This window comes from Sciurus vulgaris, assembly GCF_902686455.1.
Source record: "Sciurus vulgaris genome assembly, chromosome: 17".
Classification (NCBI taxonomy): domain Eukaryota; kingdom Metazoa; phylum Chordata; class Mammalia; order Rodentia; family Sciuridae; genus Sciurus; species Sciurus vulgaris.
In genome coordinates, this window is record NC_136478.1 from 3,246,552 (window position 1) to 3,266,777 (window position 20,226).

The following is a 20,226-nucleotide window of genomic DNA, read 5'->3' on the forward strand; positions in this document are numbered from 1 at the left end:
GCGGGGGTCAGGCTGCTGAGCCCTGAAGCGCCTCCGGAAGTCCGTGTGCACTGCAAGCAAGTGACCCCGGCTGGCACCCGCCCGGAACTCAGACAAGGCCGCAGACAGGCCAAGCCTCAGATGAGGCCAGGTACTTGGAGCAGGTGGGCCCCCAGCGCGCGTGGCTGGTGCCCCTCCACGGAGGCCCGAAGGTCACTTCCCGAAGGCAAGGCAGAGGCGGGAGTGGAGTGGCCGCCAGACCCGGGACCCCAGGAGCCCCCAGAACTGAGAAGTGGAGGACACCGGCCCTCAGTGGCAGCAAGGCCCACCAACACCTTGACCCACCCTCCCCCTCCCCCGCTGGGGACAGCTTGTCTAGGGAGCCCTGGAGGACTTGGAAGGGGACGGGGACACCGGCCTTTACACATGCCAGCCCCCTCCTGAATGTCACCTGCTGCTGGCTACCTTCCTGCGGGCCTCCGGGCACCCGTCCAGCTGTCCTCTGCCCTGCCCAGGGTGGTCCTCTGTGCAGGTCACACCCAAGCGGCCCTGTCTCAGAGCATTCGCTGTAACTACCAACACACATGGACCACAAGCTCCTCTGGGGTGGGGACACCCACACGGCCCTGCTGCCCCAACTCCAGGCACGTCAGCAGATGCCTCTGGAATGGGCATCTGGACCCAGAACGGTGCCAAGCAACCTCGGAAAGGAAGAGAGGCCCCAGAGCCACATGTCACTGTTCCTCAGGGACAGACTCCTCCAGGAAGGAGGGTGCCCAAGGGTAGACGGTGGTGGGGTACAGGTCTCACATCTGGGGTCCACCTGGGTTCAAGCCCCAGCTCTGTCACTTCCTAGCTGTGCAAACTCAGGTAGGTTGGCAAACCTCTCTGGGCATCAGTTCCCATCTGTTCAATGGGGCTGTGAAGTTCCTGCCTCAAGAACTGTTTTGGATACTAAACGGGTTGAGGAGGCCCAGGCCTGAGAACAGGGGCTGGAGCTCAGTGGGTGCCAGGCCAGGGCTCACTGATGTCACCTTCGCTGAACTTCTCCCGAGAGCGTGTGATGAGGGAGGGGTCTGAACTGAGGGGCCTGGGATGGGGAGCTGGGGCCAGGCATGGGGCGGCTGGTGTCTCAGCCAGCGGGAGGTTGAGGCGGGGGAACGGGCAGCACTGAGGCCAGCCTCGGCATCTCGGCCAGACGCCACCTCAAGGTAAAAACCGAAAACGGAAAACGGGCCAGGGTGGCGCCCAGCACGGCCCTCTTGAAACAGAAGCACCAGGGCCAGTGGGTCGCGGCCGCCTGCGGGCTCACCTGTACCCCTGGCCAGCAGCCGACGTGGCAGAACCAGGCTCTGGGCTATTTATAGATCAAACACACCTGCCCTCAAGGTGCCTGCGCCCGGCCAGGAAGCCACCCGAGAGCAGGAAGAGCAAGTCATGCCGGGCCCTGGCCACGCCTGACCGGCGCCAGCTGCCCTGGGTGGGCGTGGCAGTGGCCACCTCTCCAGGCCAGGCAGTGCCCCAACTCTGGTGATGCCTACGTAAGGAGCCCGTGCCTTGGATCTCACGGCTGTCCCAGGACCCAAGTGGGCACGACAGGGTGGCAGGAGGCAGCTTCTGTCCACATGGGCCAAGCCGCGTGGTGTCAGCACAGACAAGGCCGCCAAGTGGCAGGTGTCGCCAAGGACTCTCTGAGGAAGAGACTGTCCGCGCAGCACCCAGCCACTCCTGAGTGACCCCCACTCGGGCCTGCTCAGCACAGGGTGGGTCCCGGGCTGCTCTGGGCAGGAGCTGGCCTCGCGCCTTCCTCTCCACAGCCGGTCTGCCCACTCACCGGCCCCCGCCCAGCGGGTCCTGTCTTCACCACCCACGGGCCAGGGCCGGGCCGGCTCTGCTCTGCTGGGCCTCTGCCCAGCACCCGCCCGCATCTGCTCCCTGGCGCCCTCGACCCTGGCTCAACGCCACCTCTGTGAGGCTCTTCCCAGACCCGTCTCCTAACCCTGCAGGTGCCCCTCCTGCTGGCCCAGGTCCCCAGCCCCACCTTCCCCGGCTCCGCCCTGGGCTCTGCCTGTTCCCAGGGCAGGGAGAGCTCTGTGTACAGCCTGCGTCGCCCACAGCCAGCAGGCGCTCGCCAAACACCAGGCAGAGGGACACAGGGGTCCTGGCCCCCTTGCTGCCCAAGGCCACGGCAGGGAGGGCACCGGGAGGTGGGCAGGGAGCCAGAGCCCCTAGGGCTACCTGGCTCTGCCCAGCTGCACCCCCGTTGGCACCCACAGGAACCACTGGAGGAGGACCTGGGGTGTCTAGGAGGCCAGGGGACAGGATGCCCTGAGGTCAGGTGCAGAGTCCAGCCCTGTAGGGAGGCGCCTGCAGTGGCTAATGGCCGAGCCGCCCCCAGCAGACGGGGCCAGCATTAATCTGACCATATATACACACGCTAATCAGCTGTAACCGTGGCACCCAGCTCAATTCAAATTGATTTACTGAGCCTGGAAATGGATACAAATGTGATTAAAGCCCTTTTATTTTACATAGGTTCTCTATAAAATGACTTAAATCAATTGCCCGGCAGGCCCCGCGCCATTACTGCACACAGCCTCTGCTTCTGCTGACGGATGCGGAGCTCGGAGCCAGGGTGGTGGCAGGGACCTTCCCTCCCTGCCCAGGATCACCCCGGGTACCCCAGGGAGGCAGCACGAGCTCAGACTGAGGGAGGCCTGGGAGTGGGTGTTGCCCCTCCTGGCCAGGTCTGAAGGCCACAAGACGGAAGCCAGGGTGTGGGCAGGGCCACGCTCCCCAGGAGGGTCCAGGAGCATCCTCTGGCCCCTTCTGGCTCCAGGTGACCACCTGTGGTCCTTGGTTTGGGGCTGTAGCACTTCCAACTCTGCCCATCTCACATCCTCACGGGGCCCTCCCTGGATGTCTGTCTCTTCCTAGAGGGACCCCAGTCCATCACATTGGATTCCAGGCCAAATTCAGGGCTCTGCTCCAGTATGACCGCAGCTTAATACATCTGCAAAGGCCTGTCACCAAATAAGGTGACCCTGCAAAGTCCCCAGTGTGAATTCCAGGGGTACACTACTCACCCCAGCACAGATGGATCCTGAGCCTTGGCCCTGGGGCCTGCTTTCATAAAGAAGGTGTGGGCCACTCAGGAACTTGGCTCACGGGGACGTGAGGCCGCAAGCCTGGGTCACCAGCTGCAGGGTCCCCTCGGAGAGGTGACGTGACGCCGGGTGTCTTCTCCTGGGGGCTCTGCAGCTGTTCCCTGAGCTGCCGAGATGGACGCTGCTGAGACCATGGGCCACCTGGTCCCCTGGCAGGCAACTTAGTGCCTGGCGCGAGCCTGCAGTGCCCCCAAGGCGTGAGAGCCACCAAGAACAGGGACACAGCCCTGCTGGAGAGCCCAGGGAGGCCGGGCATGGGCTGTGGGGGCAGAGCACCACCCGCCTGGGCTACGCCTCCAGGGAGAAGGGCCACTGGCCACAGGCTGGGGATTTAAGTTCAAGGGAATCTAGCTGACATCCAACAGGACCTCAAACTCCACTCCCTGGTCACCTGGGCCGCTAGCTAGTGGTGGGCGCCCCGTCAGGGCAGACGCAGGGCCTTCTCCATCACCCGCGAGTCCCCCGTTGGACACGGTGGACCTGTTTCCTTGTGAATGTTAAGACACGAGCACGGGAACCAATGAAAATTCAGCAGTGACCCCAAAACAAATGTGCGCCAGGCTGTGGCTCCCGCGTCTCTCCCTCCCAGGGGATGCGGGGTCTTCCACTCACCTCTCCTCCCACCCTAACCACAGGTACACACTGTCCAGCCCCAGCTGGGCTCCAGGTGGCTGCCTGCCCCTGGTCCCCTTCCTTGCCTACCTCTCTGGCCTCCGCGAGGGCCTCTTCCAGAGGCTCCGACACTCTGACTCCCGTGCTCTGCCTAGAAAACTCCTAGTTATCCCTCCAAACCCAAGTCCAACTTCACAGTGCCCAGAAAGCCAGCTGTCACAGCATCCAAGGTCCTGGGGCATCGGCCTGTCCTCCTACCCCACTGTGGGCCATTCTGTAACTAAGTCGCTTTAGTCCTGCCAGGGGTCTGCACACACCTGACAGGAACAAGCCAGAACCCTCCCCAACCAGGCCCTGCCTCTCCGAGAGCTAAGCGGCCCTGGGCCTCAGGCTGCGCGGGCTGCACCTGTCAGCAGGCCGGCTAACGCAGACTGGCCGGTCCCAGCTCCCTCCATGCTCCAGAGGGAGCTGCTTGCATGTAAGCACACAGCGGGCGCTCAGTATGTCCAGAGGCAAAGAGCCAAGCTCAGAGGAGGTTGAGAGCACCTGGAGACAACGCAATGGGCATGAGGACAAGAGGAGGCTGGTGGGACCAGCCTGCGGAGGGGAGGGTGCCGAGTCACATCAGGTCCCTCTGCAAGGTCACAGTGATGCTGTGTCGACTCATGAGCCACTTAGGCCACTGCCCAGCTGCCTGTGTCTGCTCTGCTGGGATCCCCCACGTATGGGCTGTCCCAACCCTGTGTGTGCAGCTGCTGCTCTGAAAAGCCAAGGAGTGGCAGGTGACACAGGGGACAGGCCTCGAGGGGCCAGCGGGCAGCAGGGACAGGTCCATGCTGAACAGACCTTCACAAGGCTAGAGACCACAGGGAGGTGGGGGGCTGACCTCAGTGGGTCCAAGGGGCAAATCACCTGTCCAGCTCCCTGCCTGCTTGCCCCGAGGCCACTGTCCCCAGTGAGCATTGACCCGGAGGTCCCTCTTTTTCCCTCATGCAGCTCTGCCAAGGGCACAGCCGTGGCCTCGAGCCCCGGCTCTCAGCTCCGTCCTGGTCACTCAGAGCTACACCGCACGCTGGTGTCAGCCTGCAGGGAGGCAGGGCCAGCCCAGCTCTGCATCCTCACGGCCCAGGGAGAGCGAGGCGGGCATGGCACTGCTTGTCACACCGGCACACGTGGCACAAGGCTTGGCACCAGCGTCCTCGGGAGCCTCAGGTATGCCTGTAATGGCTGGGGTGGCTCTGAAGTCCCAAAACGCAGCTCTGCAGAGACCATGCCCAAATGGCCTCTCAGTGTGGACATGACATGGGGCAGTGCCTGTGCCCAGGGTGGAGAGCTGCAGGGTGCCCTCCCCCCACAGCAAGGCCCCTCCTGCCACCTCGCCTCCTCCCAGGGGGACTCACAGCCCACCTGCCAGGGAGGGAGCAGCTGTCGGCTGCGGGCGTCTCCTGGCCACACCCCTCCGGCACGCAGACCCCAAGCTGCTGGGCGCCCGCTTCGGACAGAGGCCATATGGAAACCAAGGTCCACTGCCACAGGTCACAGCAGGCCTGGGCCAGGCACGAAGCAGCCGTGGGAGGGATCCAAGGGGAGCCCGGCTTTGCCCCAGCCCTGTGGCCCCTGCCCAGCAACATGGCAGCCGTCCAGCCCCGCAGACCCAGCAGCTCGCCGAGGATCGCTGGCTCTGCCAGGGAGGGAGGGCTATGGCAAGCCACCCAGACCCCAGAAAGGTCCCTGAAACAGAGGGGGCCGCAGGCAGGGAAGAGTGGGGCAGCCCGGAGGAGGGCACGGTGGGCGCCTCATGGAGGGCTGGGGAGAAGTCCACACCCGGGGCAGGAGAGGGAGGGGGCTGGCCAGGCCGGGAGAGGCCCCTGCAGAAAGCAGAGGGCTCCACCCTCCGCCAGCCACGCGGGAGCCACGGGAGTTGCAGAGGTCAGGCCGCGGGCCACAGCCACTGGTGGAGTCCTGGACAGGAGAGGCCGCCCCTTCCCTGACCACCTGTCTTCAGGGCCACACAGCCCGGGCGACAGCCACGCCCGGGGCAGCACGACTCCCACGAGCCCACAGGTGGGGAGGGCCCGGGGTCTCGGTGGTATGAACGGGGCACACGCCTGGGGGTGCGCCGTGTGCATGTGAGAGGGGCGGGGGCCGCGGAGGCTGCAACCGCCGGGCCAGGCGTGGCGGGCACCTGTCCCCCTCTGCGCATCTGCCATCCTCCCCATCTGTGAAACGGGTGCAGGACGCGTCCCTGGCAGGCCTGGGCAAGAACGGGCTGCGCCAAGGCCTGACCCATGGTGAGGCCTGGTTAGGCGGTGCCCCCTGGCCCAGGGCCTGGGGGCTGTGAGCAGCGGAGCCTGGGACCCCTATGGGGATGGGGGCAGCTGGGCAGGCACTGGAGCCCCAGGAGGGTGGCCGTGGGCTCCCCAGGAGCAGGAGGCCCAATTACTGCAACAATCACGGGCACACCAAGCACAGCCGGAGCCTGGCGCCCACCTCGCGAGTGACAAGCGCCCGGCGGGCTGTGCGCGGCTTTAATCCGGGAAGGCTCTCGAGTGCTAATGGTGCGAGCAGGCTCATTAGCTGCCATCCATCTGTCCTTAACGCGGCAGCGGCGCGGCCCGCGGGATGAAGCATGCCCTCCCAGGAACAGCGGGCGGCAGGCGGGCAGTCGCCGCGGGCACAGCCCGAGGAGGGGCCTCACTTCCTCCTTCCCTCCTCGGAAAAATGAGATCAAGGAAGGGGTGAAGGTGGGGAGGGGGAAAGGAAGGAGCTCTCCCCTCCCCTGGGGTGACAGCTGGCCGTTAGAAGGCCCGGCTGGCCCTGGCTCAGCCGGCTGTGTGATGGGGGCAAGCTGCTTTCCCTCTCTGGGCCTGTGAAGCTGTGTGGGAAAGGCAGAGGCGGGAACGAGCACCTGCGGGCCTGGGGCTGGAGCGGGGAGGCTCCGGCGGGCCCCCGCCTCTCTGCTGAGGTGTGGCGGAGTGGACGGCACCTGGAGTGTCCCGGGGGGTCCCGACACCCGCCAAGCCTGCCTTTCTCTGATGGTGGAAGTGGCCCTGCCACAGCATCTGGGCCGCGGGTGCCTGGGGCGGGTGGTCAGTGCATGTCCCCAGGGCCTGGCCTAGGCAGGGACAGGGCCAGGCTGACTCAGGACAGGGCAGACAGGGGCCACCCTGCTGGGGTGGCAGGGAGCTTCTCGACCCGGAAAGGCTGCCAGGAGGAGGGCGGGAAGCCCGGGCCCGCAGGGCAGCACTGGCCGGACGCTCTGAGCCTAGCCGCTGGGCGTGAGTCGGGCTCTGGTGTGACTTGGGAAGCATGAAGACCCTGTGCCTCCGTCTCCCCTGCTGTCACACGTGGCACTGCCAGCCACCCCGGGCTTGGGGGACAGGCGCTGTCACGGTGAGGTCCGCTCCTGCAGCCCTGGTGCAGGCCGGGGTGCCAGCAGCCTCACAGCAGGACCGCCTCTCCCCGGCCAGCACTGCAGGTCACTCTGTGGTGGGCCGCACGGGCACCCTCCTTGCAGCCACCCTTCACACCAACCGGCCGCTCTGGGTTCTGAGGGATAAGGCCAGTGGCTGGTCTTAAACTGACCACCAGGTTGGGTGTGGCTCGGGGGTTGAACGCCCGCCCAGCGAGCTCTCCGCCCTTAGTGGATCCCCAGCACCATGAAAATAAAACACATTAATTTAAAAAACCAATTTGTGCCTAGAAGGAAGCTGTCAATCACCAGCAGAATGGAAACCCGGGTCTCAGCATGAATGCTCACTGTCCCCAGAGGACCACAGCATGCGGGACCTGGCACCTGGCTGAGGGCCCTTCCGGCCCTGCCCAGCTGGAGGACCTCGGCAATGGGAGCGCCGCAGCTGGGCTCTGTGAAGGGTGGCCTCCACACGCGGGGGACGTCCCCGGCGAGGCCCAACAATCCCAAAGGGGCTATGGGAGTGGGTGGGGCCCCTCTGCTCCCGCAGGAGAACAGAACCAGCGCCCAGCCAGGAGGCAGGAGCCAAAGCACCCACTCCAGCCCCCAGACAGGCCCCTTGCCCTCCCTGGCCTCGATTTCCCCGTCTGAAGCCTGGGCGCACACCCCGTCTCCTGCAGGGCTGCGGGGGTTGCCACGGGGCCTAAGGGGTCTTGGCAGCCCACCGACAGTGAAGGGCCCAGGGGCCTGGCGAAGCGGGCGGGAGGGTGCTAGGCGGAGGGCTGCTGCCTGTGACGCTCTTCAATTATTCAAGCAGCCATTGCACCCTTATTTAAAGTCTAGTCGTGCGTTCGCCGCGCCCCGCAGCAGAGCCAGAGCCTGCTGGTAGATTTACACGGGGACAGCTCCCTCTCGCAAAGTCAATTAATTAAGCAAACACTCTGCCAGCAAGTTCTCAGGTGTGCAGCCGGGAGGCCCACTGGTCTCGGCCCACCGCCTTGGAGACACTCGAGCCACAGGGCCCGCGGGCGGGGGGCGGCGGGCTGTGGCCTGGCGTCAGCTGGCAAGGGGCAGGCGTAGGAACGGCCCCCGGGTGGGGACACTGAGGCACAGCAAGGAGAAGGGAGCTCCCCAGGCTGGTGATCAGGGACAGGCAGTGCCCCACCAGGTCCTCGTGCTCCATGCCACGGGGAGAACCATTACTGTCCACATTTCATAGGGCCTGCCAGGCCACGGGCCTGCTGCTCCCCTTGGGGTGCAAGGCAGGACGGGGTCCAGTCCAGGCCAGCTGCCCCTCTTCTCCAGCAGCACGGGCCCCCCTTTCCCTGGCAGGACTGGGCACCTGGAGCGAGCACGGCCCAGGGGCAGGTCCTGGTAGCCTCTGGGGGCTCTGGTCTCCCACGGAGCAGTGACGGCCCACCAGGCCTCTTCAGCCCCTGAGCCCTGAGGCACAGGGTGGCAGGAGGACTGTGGGTAAGAGCAGCCCGGCCGCAGGCCAGGACGAGCCTCCAGAGGTCTAGGACACAGGCCAGGCCAGGGCCTGGAGGGCGTGGCAGGGGAGACTCCACACACCAGGACCTGGGCCCTGAGAAGGGCAGGCTGGCCCTCGAGGCAGCGTGCACGGTGGATCGGGCTCCTCAGCCAGGTCCCTGGACCTGAACTGCCCTATCCTCCCTCCTTGTCCTTCTAGAAGAGGCCTGTGTGCTGGCAGTGGGGGCCACTCCCCTGATCCCAGCTACTCGGGAGGCTGAGGCAGGAGCACTGTACGTCCCAGCCGCCTGGTGACGGAGCAAGGCCCCGTCTCAAGTAAGAACGTGTGAAAGGCCCAGGAGGGCAGTGGCAGAGCACCCTGGGTTCAACCCAGCACCACGCACACTCCTACACACCCCTCAAAGCCCTCCTCAAGCACTGCGCCCGTGCGCCCCACAGACTCCGCTCCAAGTCTGATTTGAGACTCCCATCACAATTCCACAACTAAGCATGGGGTTTATCTCCGCGAATTTTTCAAAAAGGTGGGCGTGCCACCAATCTCCATTTTCCAGATAAAGATGCGGGGGCACGTGGCAGTGGGGCAGCGGGGTGGCTGTACCGCTGGCCACGGACAGGCCTGGATCTGGAGCTGGAAGTCCGGCTGTATTCACGGCCGCCTGGGGAGGTGTGCTGGAGAGGAGAGAGGTTTGCCTGTGTCAGGAACAGCTGGAGTCAGAAGCAGCTGGAACGCAGGCGGTGGCCCAGAGAGGGAGCAGGTAGGTCAGAAGATGACACTGAGTGAGGGCAGCCCTCAGGGTCCCAGGAGGGGCGACGGAGACGGCGGATGCTGCAGGCCCCGCCCCGGAGGACCCGCCGGGGCTCAGCTCGCAGTCCAGCTGCTCCCGGCGGCTGTTATTTCAGGAGTGCAGCAGCCGGGACCAGCTCTGCCCTCAAGCCAAAATTTCCAGGGGGTGCTGGGGTGTCAGGCAGAAGAATCAGGCTGGAGCCCTCAGCCACCCCACGGAACTGGCCACCCAACGGGCCCCCACTCTTCCCAGGGCGCTGGCCACCTCATGGCCCCCTGCACCTGCTGTGAAAGTGACACTCTGTCCCCATGGAGGGCAACTGGACCCCAGGCAGTGGAGGGTCAGCTCCGTGGGCAGTGTGACTTGCCCCAGGTGGCTGGGGAGGCAGGGCCAGCAGGGCCCCCGCAGAGAATCCTGTCCCCAGGGCCCGAGAAGGTGGGCTCAGGGCAGGGGTGGCAGGGTCCTGTGAGCAGGCACAAGCCAGGCATGGAGGCCTACAGCGGGCATGCAGCTGCCCAGGCACTGGGCCACACAAGCGTCACAAGTCACACAAGCGTCAAGCCAAAGGCTGAGCGGAGCCGGCCCCGCGGCTCTGGAATGCCTCCCCAACCCCATCCAGACACCTGCTTCCACGCACACGTGCTGCGTCAGCTCCGGGCTCCGACACTCCAGGTTGAGCGAGGCCCCTGCAGGGTGTTTGGCCTCCCTGTGCCTCAGTTTCCTCTCTCACAAAATGGTAACTGTGCCAGGTGTGGTGGCGCCTGCCTGCCTGATTCCAGCTACCCAGGAAGCTGAGGGAGGAGGATCTGAGCCCAGGAGTCTGCAGCCAGGCTGGGCAACACAGCCAGACATCTCAAAAAGGACACAATGAAATGGGCATTGGACCATCAGGCCTCAGTGGGAGGCCCTGAGTCTCTGGGCCACGGGATCACAGGACACGCCAAAGGAGCAGCAGCCACAGCTGTGAACTCCCCGGCGTGTGGGTCTCCTGACCCACCCTGAGCCAGAAACCAGACCCAGAGCCAGAGAAGGAGGAGGTGAATCCTGATGCTACAAGGCCACAGTGGTGACAGCTCTGAGCCCCCAAGCCCAGTCCAGGCTCGAGCCCTGCAGGCTTCGGCAGGCGACGCTCCCACGCCCTGCCTCCTCATCCTCCTGCTGCAAGCCAGAGGCTCAGGGCTCCACTGCCCTCCCTTGGGACCTCCAGCTGGTACTGCCACTCGGGCCTGTGCCACAGGGATGCGTGGGCCTGCACACATGAGCCCCAGACGCGCAGCACTGCAGACAAGGAGAGGCTCCCCAACGAACCCACGTCCGAGGCCCAGGCCCGCAGCGTGGTAAGAAATCCCCCTGGTGCAGTGACAGGCCCCAGGGCCGAAGTCTGCCTACCCTGGTGTGGCGAGCTGACGGACAGGCTCCTGGGCACCTTGCTGGCCCCACCCCCGCCTGCCCCAGGGGCTGCTGATGGGTAGCGTGTCAGGGAGCCTCCAGCCTGCTCCTCCTGCAAACTGAGTGCCTCCGCTGCAGGACCAAGAGGATGCCAGGAGGGGCAGGGGCCGCGGAGCTGGCGGGAGTGCGGGGGGAGGCAGGAAAGTCGGGGTCCTGAGGGGCCACAAAGAGGTGGGGGCAGCAGGGACGGCAGAGTGGGGTCAATGAAACCATTGGCCAGGGTTATTACAAGGCACCATTCATTGTCCCTGGGCCACATCAGCAGTGGCAGGGAGGACAAGGGGTCACCTGACCGAATCAGGAAATAAAACACTCGCAACCGGGCAAGAGACGAGGGCGAGATTCTGACCCTAGGCCCAGCCAGACGGACGGGCACTGGAAGCACCTGCCCTTTGGTATGAGCGCAGGGATTGGGGCGAGCGCCCCCCCCCGGCCCCTGGGCCCCTGGAGGCTGGGTCTCAGGCCCAGGGTGGCATGAAGGGGAGGGCAGCAGGCCAGGCCCTGCCTCCCGCCTGGGCTGGGCCCTGCCGCCCAGCACTCAGGTTTAACTGCAGGAAATGCAGCAAGAGAGATGGAATGACACTCCCTGCCCGGGCTGGCACGGCCTGCCCCGCGGTGTCCCCCAGCCTGGGTCCCCTTGGCCTCCCTTCCTGCACCCCGGCTGTTCCCCTCCCGACTCCCAGGAACAACAGCTGCCAGCGTGGCAAGCTGGGGCGGGGGAGGGAGGAGGCGAGCAGCAGGCTGTTAGGGAAGAGGCCGGACAATCAGAAAGCCACCAGGGAGCGGCTGGGGCCGGCCGCACTCCTTCCTCCCTCCCTGGAGGGGAATCCCAAGCCACATCGCCCGCCCCTGCCTGGACCTGTGCAGTAGCCAGCTCGCTGGTCTCTGGCTTCTGCCCCAGACCCTCATTCCACCCTCTGCAAGACAGACAGCTAGGGGTCCCCAGCTTGGAGCCTCATTGGAGTCCTGCCCAACCCCCGTGAGTGCCAAGGCAAGGCGTATACCCCCGTCCCCTGGCCCCAGCTTTCCTGCCCCTTTGTCTCAGGTGTGTCTGGTTGCAGCCCTCTCCCCACGTCAGCCCCAGCAGCTCCAGAAGTCATCACTCAGAGCCCCTTGTCGCACCACAGGCTGAATGGGTACCCCTCTAAAACAGGCCTGTCCATCTCCAGCCCTGAGCCCATGAGCATGACCTCACTTGCAAAAAGTATCTTTGCAGCTGTGGTTCAGGACCTTGCAGTGGGGTGGCCCTGGCTCAGCTGGGTGGCTGCACGGGGTTCGCCTGTTCTCGTACACCCAGGAGCCTAGAGGTGCGGCCACAAGCCAGGAAGCTGGCAGCCCCGCCAACCCACCCTGGCCTGCAGACACTGTCACTCCAGCCACCTCCATGGCCCTGTGATTTCTTGTCATTGCTTAGGGCCTGGAACCACCTGAGGTGGGGAGGGCAGCCATGTCCTTTTCACCTTGACTTTGGACTCCGAACAGCTGGAACTACCCTCCTGGCCTCAGGCCCCAGCTGGGCAGCCCATGATGCCAGCCCCAGCAGCCAGCACCAACCTCTACAGCATCTCCCGCCTCCTTCCTGGAAGGTGCCCTCTCCCCAGGTCCTCCAGTGAAAGCTTAGGCGGACAGGTGGACACGGCCCTCAGCAAGAGCCTGGCCTGCATGGGGGCAGCAGGACTCCTGAGGATTTGGTGACTTGGCTGGGTGGTGGCCTTGCTGTACGCCAGGTTTGAAAAGAAGGGAGATTTCCAGAAATTCTTCTGCCAAGGACAGAAGAGCTGATCCCTGCCAGGCCTCACCAGCTTCAGGTGCCCTGAAGCCACAGGACAGGTCCCCACGCAGGTGCCACCATAAGGACTCGAGCCACTGCTTTGGTTTTGGTGCACTTCTGATACAGACGGGGGACTGATGGCCCCACCCCAGGTGTCCACAGAGGCCCTTGGCCACAGCCCAGCTGGCAGGGTCTTCCGCCTGGTGAAGGGAGGGGGCTGAGCAGTCGTGGGTCTGGGTGGGGCGTGCCAAGCCGCTCCCCGCAGGTGGGCCTGGGGAGAGTGGCCTGACCCAGTGTGCGTGCGTGCAGGGACTCTGGGCAAGGAGAACAGCACACAGAGACAGCGACACACAGGTGCCCTTGAGTCTGGGGTGGCCTGCAGCCTTCAGGAGCTGGCGGAGGCGGGACTGGGCCTCCAGAGCCTTGGCGGAGTCTGGCCCTGCACCACTTGGATTTGGGACTTGCGGCCTGCAGGGCTGCAGAGAGTACGCGTCTCTTGAAGCCACGGGTTTGGGTTAATTTGTTACGATGGCCACAAGAAACCTGTATTAGTCGCCTTTTCGTCACTGTGATAAATAACCAAGGAAAAAGCTTAAAAGGAGAAAGATTTATTTTTAGTTCCGAGTTTCCGCTCGTGGTCTGCAGACTGCATTGCCTTGGGGCCTAGGTGGAGCAGGTCACCAGGCCTGCGCAGAGGACAGCTGATTAGCTCACGGCCAGGGGAGGAAGGGGCCAGGGATGGATGTCCTTCCAGGGCACGCCCTGCCACTCCCTCCAGCCAGCTCCTGCCTCCTACCATTGCCGCCAGCTCCCAGTGATGCCACCAAATATGGATCCCTTGATGGATTCGGTCTACCGAAGGGATCAGTGCCCCTGTCACCCAGTGGCTCCCCAGGGCCCCATTCGGCACTGTGCACTGGGACAAGCCTTCAGCTCCCAAGCCTTTGGGGAATGATCCAGACCGCACCCTGACAAAGCTCACACTCCCCTTAAGCCGGTTCTCGGCTGGGACCATTTTGCACTCCCCCGACCCCAGGAGACACCTGGCAACACCTAGAGACAGTTCTGATTGTCGCAGCTGGATAATGCTACTGGCATCCGGCGGGCAGAGACCAGAGACACTGCTCAGCATCCTAGATGCACAGGATGGCCCTCATGGCAAAGATGGCGGTTCTGGGTTTTGATTTCTTTGGTCCTGGGGGGTGATCTGCCAATGAGTTACACTCTTGGCCCTTTTTATTTTTTACTTTGAGACGGTCTAGCTATGTTGCTGAGACTGGCCTCCACTCTGCAATCCTCCTGCCTCAGCCTCCTGAATAGCTGGGATCAGAGTTGTGGCCACCATGCCCAGCATGGTAAGGAGGGTCTGGCTCCACAGTGCTGGGACATGTTTGCAGGGTCCAGCCTTGAGTGGACAGGTAACAGGTTGAACATGACCCAAGAGACCACTGCTTAGAAGAGTCCACCTTACAGGATGGTGGGCCGCAGCTGCCAGGTGCTCAGTGTCCACTGATGGGATGTGGTGGCCTTTGGCCCTGGAGGCCACAAGAGCTTGGGTGCTGAGGACCAGTCCCTCACTCAGATGCAGGTCCACGACACGACGGAGCCAGGCCAGAGAACCCAGGGTGGCGGGGCAGGGACGCGGCCAGGCCCTCCGACGTGCCCCGGGTTGCCGGCTGATAGCTGGAGCCCCGAGCTGCCCCTGGCGCAGGACGGAGCTCCAGCAGGCCGAGTCTGCCAGATGGCAGCGGCTGCGTGTCAGGAGATAATCACTATTAAAAATTCACTGGGTCTTATTTTATCTTTTTTCTGGGTTCCATTTGGGCTCTCTGCTTCCTTCTAGAGATGCCACCAAACTGCCACATTACAGCACTTCAATCTTTCTTGATTAAAGGAACCCTGTCGGGGTCGCCAGGCCCTCTGCGGGGATGGCTGTGAGGAGCAGGGCCAGGGCAGGGCCTCCCCAGGGCGCCCACACCTCCTCCCAGCCCACGCGTCCCTCCAGGAGGCAGAGTGACTTTGCCACCTGCAGGGGACCCAGCCCTGTCAGGTGTGGGCCACCACTGTGGCCAGCTGAGGGCCCCAAGGACAGGCACCAGGGGGCACGGGCAACCTTGGGAGCATCTGGGGCCCTGGGGGCGGGAGGCAGCAGGGTGTGGGGTTAGTGTCAGAGCTCGGACCTCACGTGACAGGTTCACCCAGAAAGCTCAGGTCCCAGCCGCCCTGCCACCAGGCCTGCAGGCCAGGACCTCCAGCTGGCCCAATGTCAGCTGCAGCACAGGGGGTCACATGATGCAGCTGGTGCACAGGGCCGGGTCTCTGAGGGGGTGTCCAGCTCCAGAGGGGCCCGAGGGGCTGACGGAGACTGACGACCCGCCAGCCCGAGTGCCCTTTCAAATCAGTCCAGGGTGCAGCTGTGCCCACGCTCCAGGGCACCACAGGTGGGCAAGCCACCTGAGGGCTGGCACAGGTTGCTGCCCTTCTGGCAGGGGCAGGAGGGGTAAAGGGCTGGACACACGCAGGGCTCTGCAGAAGGAACATCCTCACAGAGTGAGTCCCGCGTGGCTGGGGGAGGCCACAGGGCAGACGCATCTCAGGACTGGAAAGAGCAAGAGCGACCCCCAGGCCACCCTACCGCCATCAGGGATCAGGTGAGCCGGAGTCTGGGCACCTCCACCTGGCCAGGGGCTCTGACAGGCTGAGGGCCCTGGCCTTCACCCTCCTGCCCCAGGGTGCCCTTGTCTGCAGGCAGGTGGCCTCCCAGGCAGCTGCTGGCTGGTGGGAGGCCCTGGGGCCATCTCAGTCTGCAGTGTCTCCTGATTTTCCAGGGGCAGGTGGTGAGATGCAGCCCCCAAAGCCAGGTCTGCATTCTTAGGGGCCCCAGAGTCCACGGGGGACATCAGATGGTATTTAAATCATCGCACATGTGGAAAACATGTAAGGGTAAGAGCTGAAGCCGCAGCCAGGGTTAAGGAGAGACTTCCTTCTGGGATGGAAACCAGACCCCACATGCCAGACAAGGGCCTTCCCACCGAGCTGCTGACCAGCCCTTTTTACTTCAAGGCAAGTTGCCCAGGCTGGCCTCCTCATGGTCCTCCTGCCTCAGCCTCCCCTGTGCTGGGATCTCAGGCACCACTGTGGCTACAGCAGGAATTCATTCTCAGGCTCTGGAGACTGAAGTGGAGTCGGACAAGGAGCAGCAGGCCAGCCCCTCGGGAGCGCTAGGGGAGACGCTCCCTGCCTCCCAGCATCTGGTGGCCGGCCCCCTGGACCTCTGGCATTGCCCTGCGGCCTCCTCCTGCCTGTCTCTCCTCTCTTGTCCCTTACAAGGGCGTCTGTCATCAGTTTTGGGGCCCATCCTAGTCTAGGACAATTTCATCTCAAGAACCAGTTTTAACTAATTACATCTGCAAAGACTCTGCAGGCAAATAGGGTCACACTCTGGATCCTCGTGGGACCTCCAGGTGGCCCTAGTCGCCTCAGTGCAGAGGCCTGCGGCGTCACAGCATGCTCGTACCCGTGTCCCCCACGTTCTCCTGGAGCCCTGCACTTGGGTGTCCACAGAGGGGAAGGACAGTTTGCAGCCTCTGTTCAGACGGTGCCATGCAGGTGGGGCCGGCCTCTCCTCAGGGCTCACCAAGGCGCGGCTGGGGTCCCCCGCAGGCTCAGAGGGGCCCCAGGAGGGTGTGTCTCAGCACGGTTCTGTACTCCCTGGGCCCCAGGGCCCTCCCGTCCCTGTGTGCAGCAACCCTGAACAGACATGAAGGGGCCCACGGCTAAGGTGTCCACCATGAGGACCTCTGCCGAAGCTTTGAGGGGTGGCTGGCTCCTGGGAGGTGGCCAGGGGTCACTCCAGAAACACAGCAAGGACGGATGGGCAGCCCTGACAGGGAGGAGGGTGCCCATCCCCAGGTCTCGGTGCAGAGGGGTCGCCAAGTGCCCAGGCATTCTCAGCGCTGTCCACCGACCACAGAGCAGCCGCCAGCGCCGCCTGTGAAGCATCTCCATGCTCCTCCTCCTGGCCCTTCCTGCACCTGGGCTGTGACCTCACAAGCTCTGCTGGTCCCTCTGGGTCTACCTGCTGTGAGACTTCGGCCACCCAAGATGCCCAACTGAGAATACCCTGTGGGGGGACCCAGCAGCTGGCACCCACGCCAGATCACAGAGCCAAGAATCTATAAGAGGACCCCACCGGTGCCAGCCAGCTGCATGAGTGCCCCAAGTGGGAACGGCTAGCTGCACCCATTCCTGAGCAAACAGGATGCCACTGTCCTCAACCAGTACTGGGGTCACCAGAACAGGGCAGAGCAGAGTGATTTTATTATTTTCTACAGTGCTGGGGACCGAGCCCAGTCACACCCCAGCCTTCCTAAATTGCTGAAGCTGGCCTGGAACTCTGCCCCCGCCTCCTGAGACGCTGGCATGACTGGTGTGCACCCCCGCTCCCAGCAATAGGCACTAACATTCCTCGTTTCACAGATGAGGAAGCTACGGCCCAGGCCCAGGGTGTTACGCGTCTTACCAAGGACACCCAGCCAGTAGGAGGCAGAGCCGGGAGATGGACCTTACCCGCTGGCTCCCTAGTGCAGGGGACCCGGGTGCCCACGCTCACCACAAGGGGCCGGGCTGCTGGAGGCCGACGCCGAGGCTGGGGCCCAGCAAGCCCACGCTCCCTCAGTACTGCTTCTTGCTGAGCCTCTTCCTTCCTTCTGAGGGTCTCTGGAGGTTTTTTTTTCCCTTATAAATCTGGAAGTAGTTTGTATGATTTATCTGATGGAAAACAAAGGCAGAAATTCCACCTTTATCGCCACGCCTGAGTCTTTGTCACCTGGGCCGACCTGCAGGGCTCACACATGCTATCCCACCTCCCCAGGCTGCAAAGCCCTCAAGCCCATGAGCTCAGCTGCCACTGTGCATCACTGGGGCCTGAGGACATGAAAGCTCGGGGGCACAGCCTGGCTGGACCGGTGCCTTGCAGCTAATGGCAAGGGGCAGTGGGGCCCAGAGAGCCCTGCCAGCTCTCTGGGGGCTCCCAGAGCACTCCTGCTTCGGAAGGTGAGCCGGGCACGTCTGCACAGCCCTTCTCTCACAGGGAAAGCTCCTGCTGGCCAGAGGCTGGCGCCTGCAGAGCGGGCCAGCGGCAAGCAGCGCGGCCACCCTGGCCAACTCTGGGGATAACCCATCTCACCTCCTTCCAGCAGCTGACCCCATGATCTGCCCAGAGGGCCCCTGTTCCACACCCCGCAGCAGTCTGCTGTCGTGAGCCGTGAACCTGCCCTCCTGGCCCCCAGGAAAGGCCCAGGCTTGTGGGGCCCAGTCTACACTGCCAGTGCTGGATCATCCAGCCAGCAAACTTGGACACGATTTCAAGGCGCCCCAGAGCCTCCAGACAGGCTGCGGATGTGGTTCTGACCCCCACCAGGGCCCAGCACCCACCGAATATCTGGGAATAGAACCAAACACCGGCACCTACTGCGCGTTCTCAGCTGCTCAGGAGATTCTGAGGTGGAAACAGAAAGGCTCTTCCCTCGAGGAACTTTCACCAGAACTGATGCAAACATACGGACTCCACCAAGAGTGACCTAACAGGCGTGAGGACAATGGAGGCACGGAAGACCTGCGGGGGTGGACCTGGAGGGCTTCCCAGAGGAGGTGGCTTCCGAGTCGGGCCTGGAGGAGCAGAGCACGCAAGGGCAGAGCTCTCCAGGCAGAAGGAAAGCAGAGCAGCTGATACGCGGGGTGTCTGTTCCTGGAGGCAAGACGGCACCCCATGCCCCACGTGGGAGAATGTGCTGCAGAGAGGCCAGGTCCCTGGGGTGTCACGTGTGTGGCTCCTCACTGTCACACGCATGCTTCCCTCACAGCTGCGCACCAAGCAGCCAGGGATGGCCAGGCAGGGCGGGCACAGGAGAGACCCAGCCGGCTGCAGAGCAGGGGCTTCCAACCAGCGGCTGTGTCCTGTGGCTATGGGAGGCCTCCCACATGTTGGGTGGCAGACAGCCCATTCTCTGGAGCTGAAGGCAGAGGTGCCCAGTGGTGGCTGGCAGGGACATGACCTCGGGGCTCCATGACACTTCCTACCCTCTCCCTCTCAGCTCCCTGAGCTGGAAGCCGTCCTCAGTTTCTGCACCTGCAAACACAGGGCACAGAGCCCACGCCTCCCTCCCAGAACTGCCACCAGGCTGAGGAGCAACCACAGGTGGAGGACGCAACCCCAACACCCAGCACTCCCTGACACAGGCCTCGGCAGGACGTGCTCTTCCCTGCCCTCTAGCTGGGCTTCAGAAACAAAGCCAGGGACCGCCAGCTCCGCACCTGGACAGGAGCGTCAGGGTGGCGAGGGGAAGAAGCAGAATTTAACAGCCACACGCAGCCAGCCAGGCACATGGTCGCCTGGCAGATGGTGGCACACACCTGAGCAAGCCAGGCTCCGAGACACTCTGTGAGCAGGCACGGTCGCACAGCTGGGCCTCGCCCGCCTCTGGGGCTGCCAAGGCTCTCCACCAGCCAGGCACCAGCGAAGGACGATCAGAGGGAGCCCGGCGAGGGAGGCGAGGATCAAACGCGGAAATAAGAGGGGCGTTTCCAGGTTCACGGTGTTCAAAGGGAAAAGGCAGCCCTGCTTCTCAGCTGCGCCCCCACTCAGGCCCCAGGGGAGCACTGGCAGCCGCCTAAGCCGGCATCTGATGGACGGATTTGTTTTAAGCTCTTTCTACCCGCGGACTCTAAGCAGGGACTGTGCTTGACCTCTCCAAATGACAGTCCCCCCCCCCCCGCCAGTCCTCAAAAGGCAAAAAGCTTTAAAGGCTGCAGTTCAAACAGGCATTGAGGTGCACAGACAGCCACCAGGGAGGCCAGGTAGGGCAGGTGGGTGGGCTGGGAGCTGGAGGGCCACCCCATCCCCACCCTGGCCCACCTAGAAGAAAGGCCAGCAGGTGAGGTCAGGATGCAGCCTTTCACGAGAAGACTGTCCTGAGGTTATCCTGCCACCAAGCCATCCTGCAGAGACCTCTATAACCTGGGCTACCACCCACTGCCCTTGGCCAGCCCCTCGACCAGGGGCTCAACCCTGCCCACTTCTGGCCCCCATCTTGCAGCAGTTCCCGGGGCTTCGGAGTGCGGCTGACCCCGCAGAGGTCCGACACAGGACCCACTCAGGGGGCTCAGGACCTGACTGCCCTCTCCCTGACGGACAAGTGGCACCAGTGACTCGGGGTCATGGCCTCGATGCCAGGAGGAAATCCTCCCACCCAGGGGCCTGGGACAGGCCCCCAAGGAGGTACCGGGGCAGCTGGGGGGAACGGCTTAAGCCCCAGGCCCACCCAGATTCCCACCTGCTCCAGGAAGGGCGGGAAGCAACCCTTGTGGGCATTTTGCCTCCTGGACTCAATCTCCAGTGCAGGGGCCCTGCCAGGGCTGACCCCCACCCCAGGCTGCTGAGCAGTCAGGATAATGCAGTGCCTTGGACAGCAGCCAGGCTGGTGCAAGCCGGCCACCCGCCCTGCACAATCTGGAGGTGACTCTCCACCATTCTCCCTGGGGCCTAGACATGCCACAGGG

General features: G+C 63.9%; 1 protein-coding gene across 6 annotated transcripts in view; it reads right to left on the bottom strand.

Moving 5' to 3' along the window:
* Positions 1-20,226, bottom strand: part of GSE1 (Gse1 coiled-coil protein) — a 310,866-nt gene that overhangs the window by 125,012 nt on the left and 165,628 nt on the right. The gene's annotated exons all lie outside the window — the stretch shown is intronic.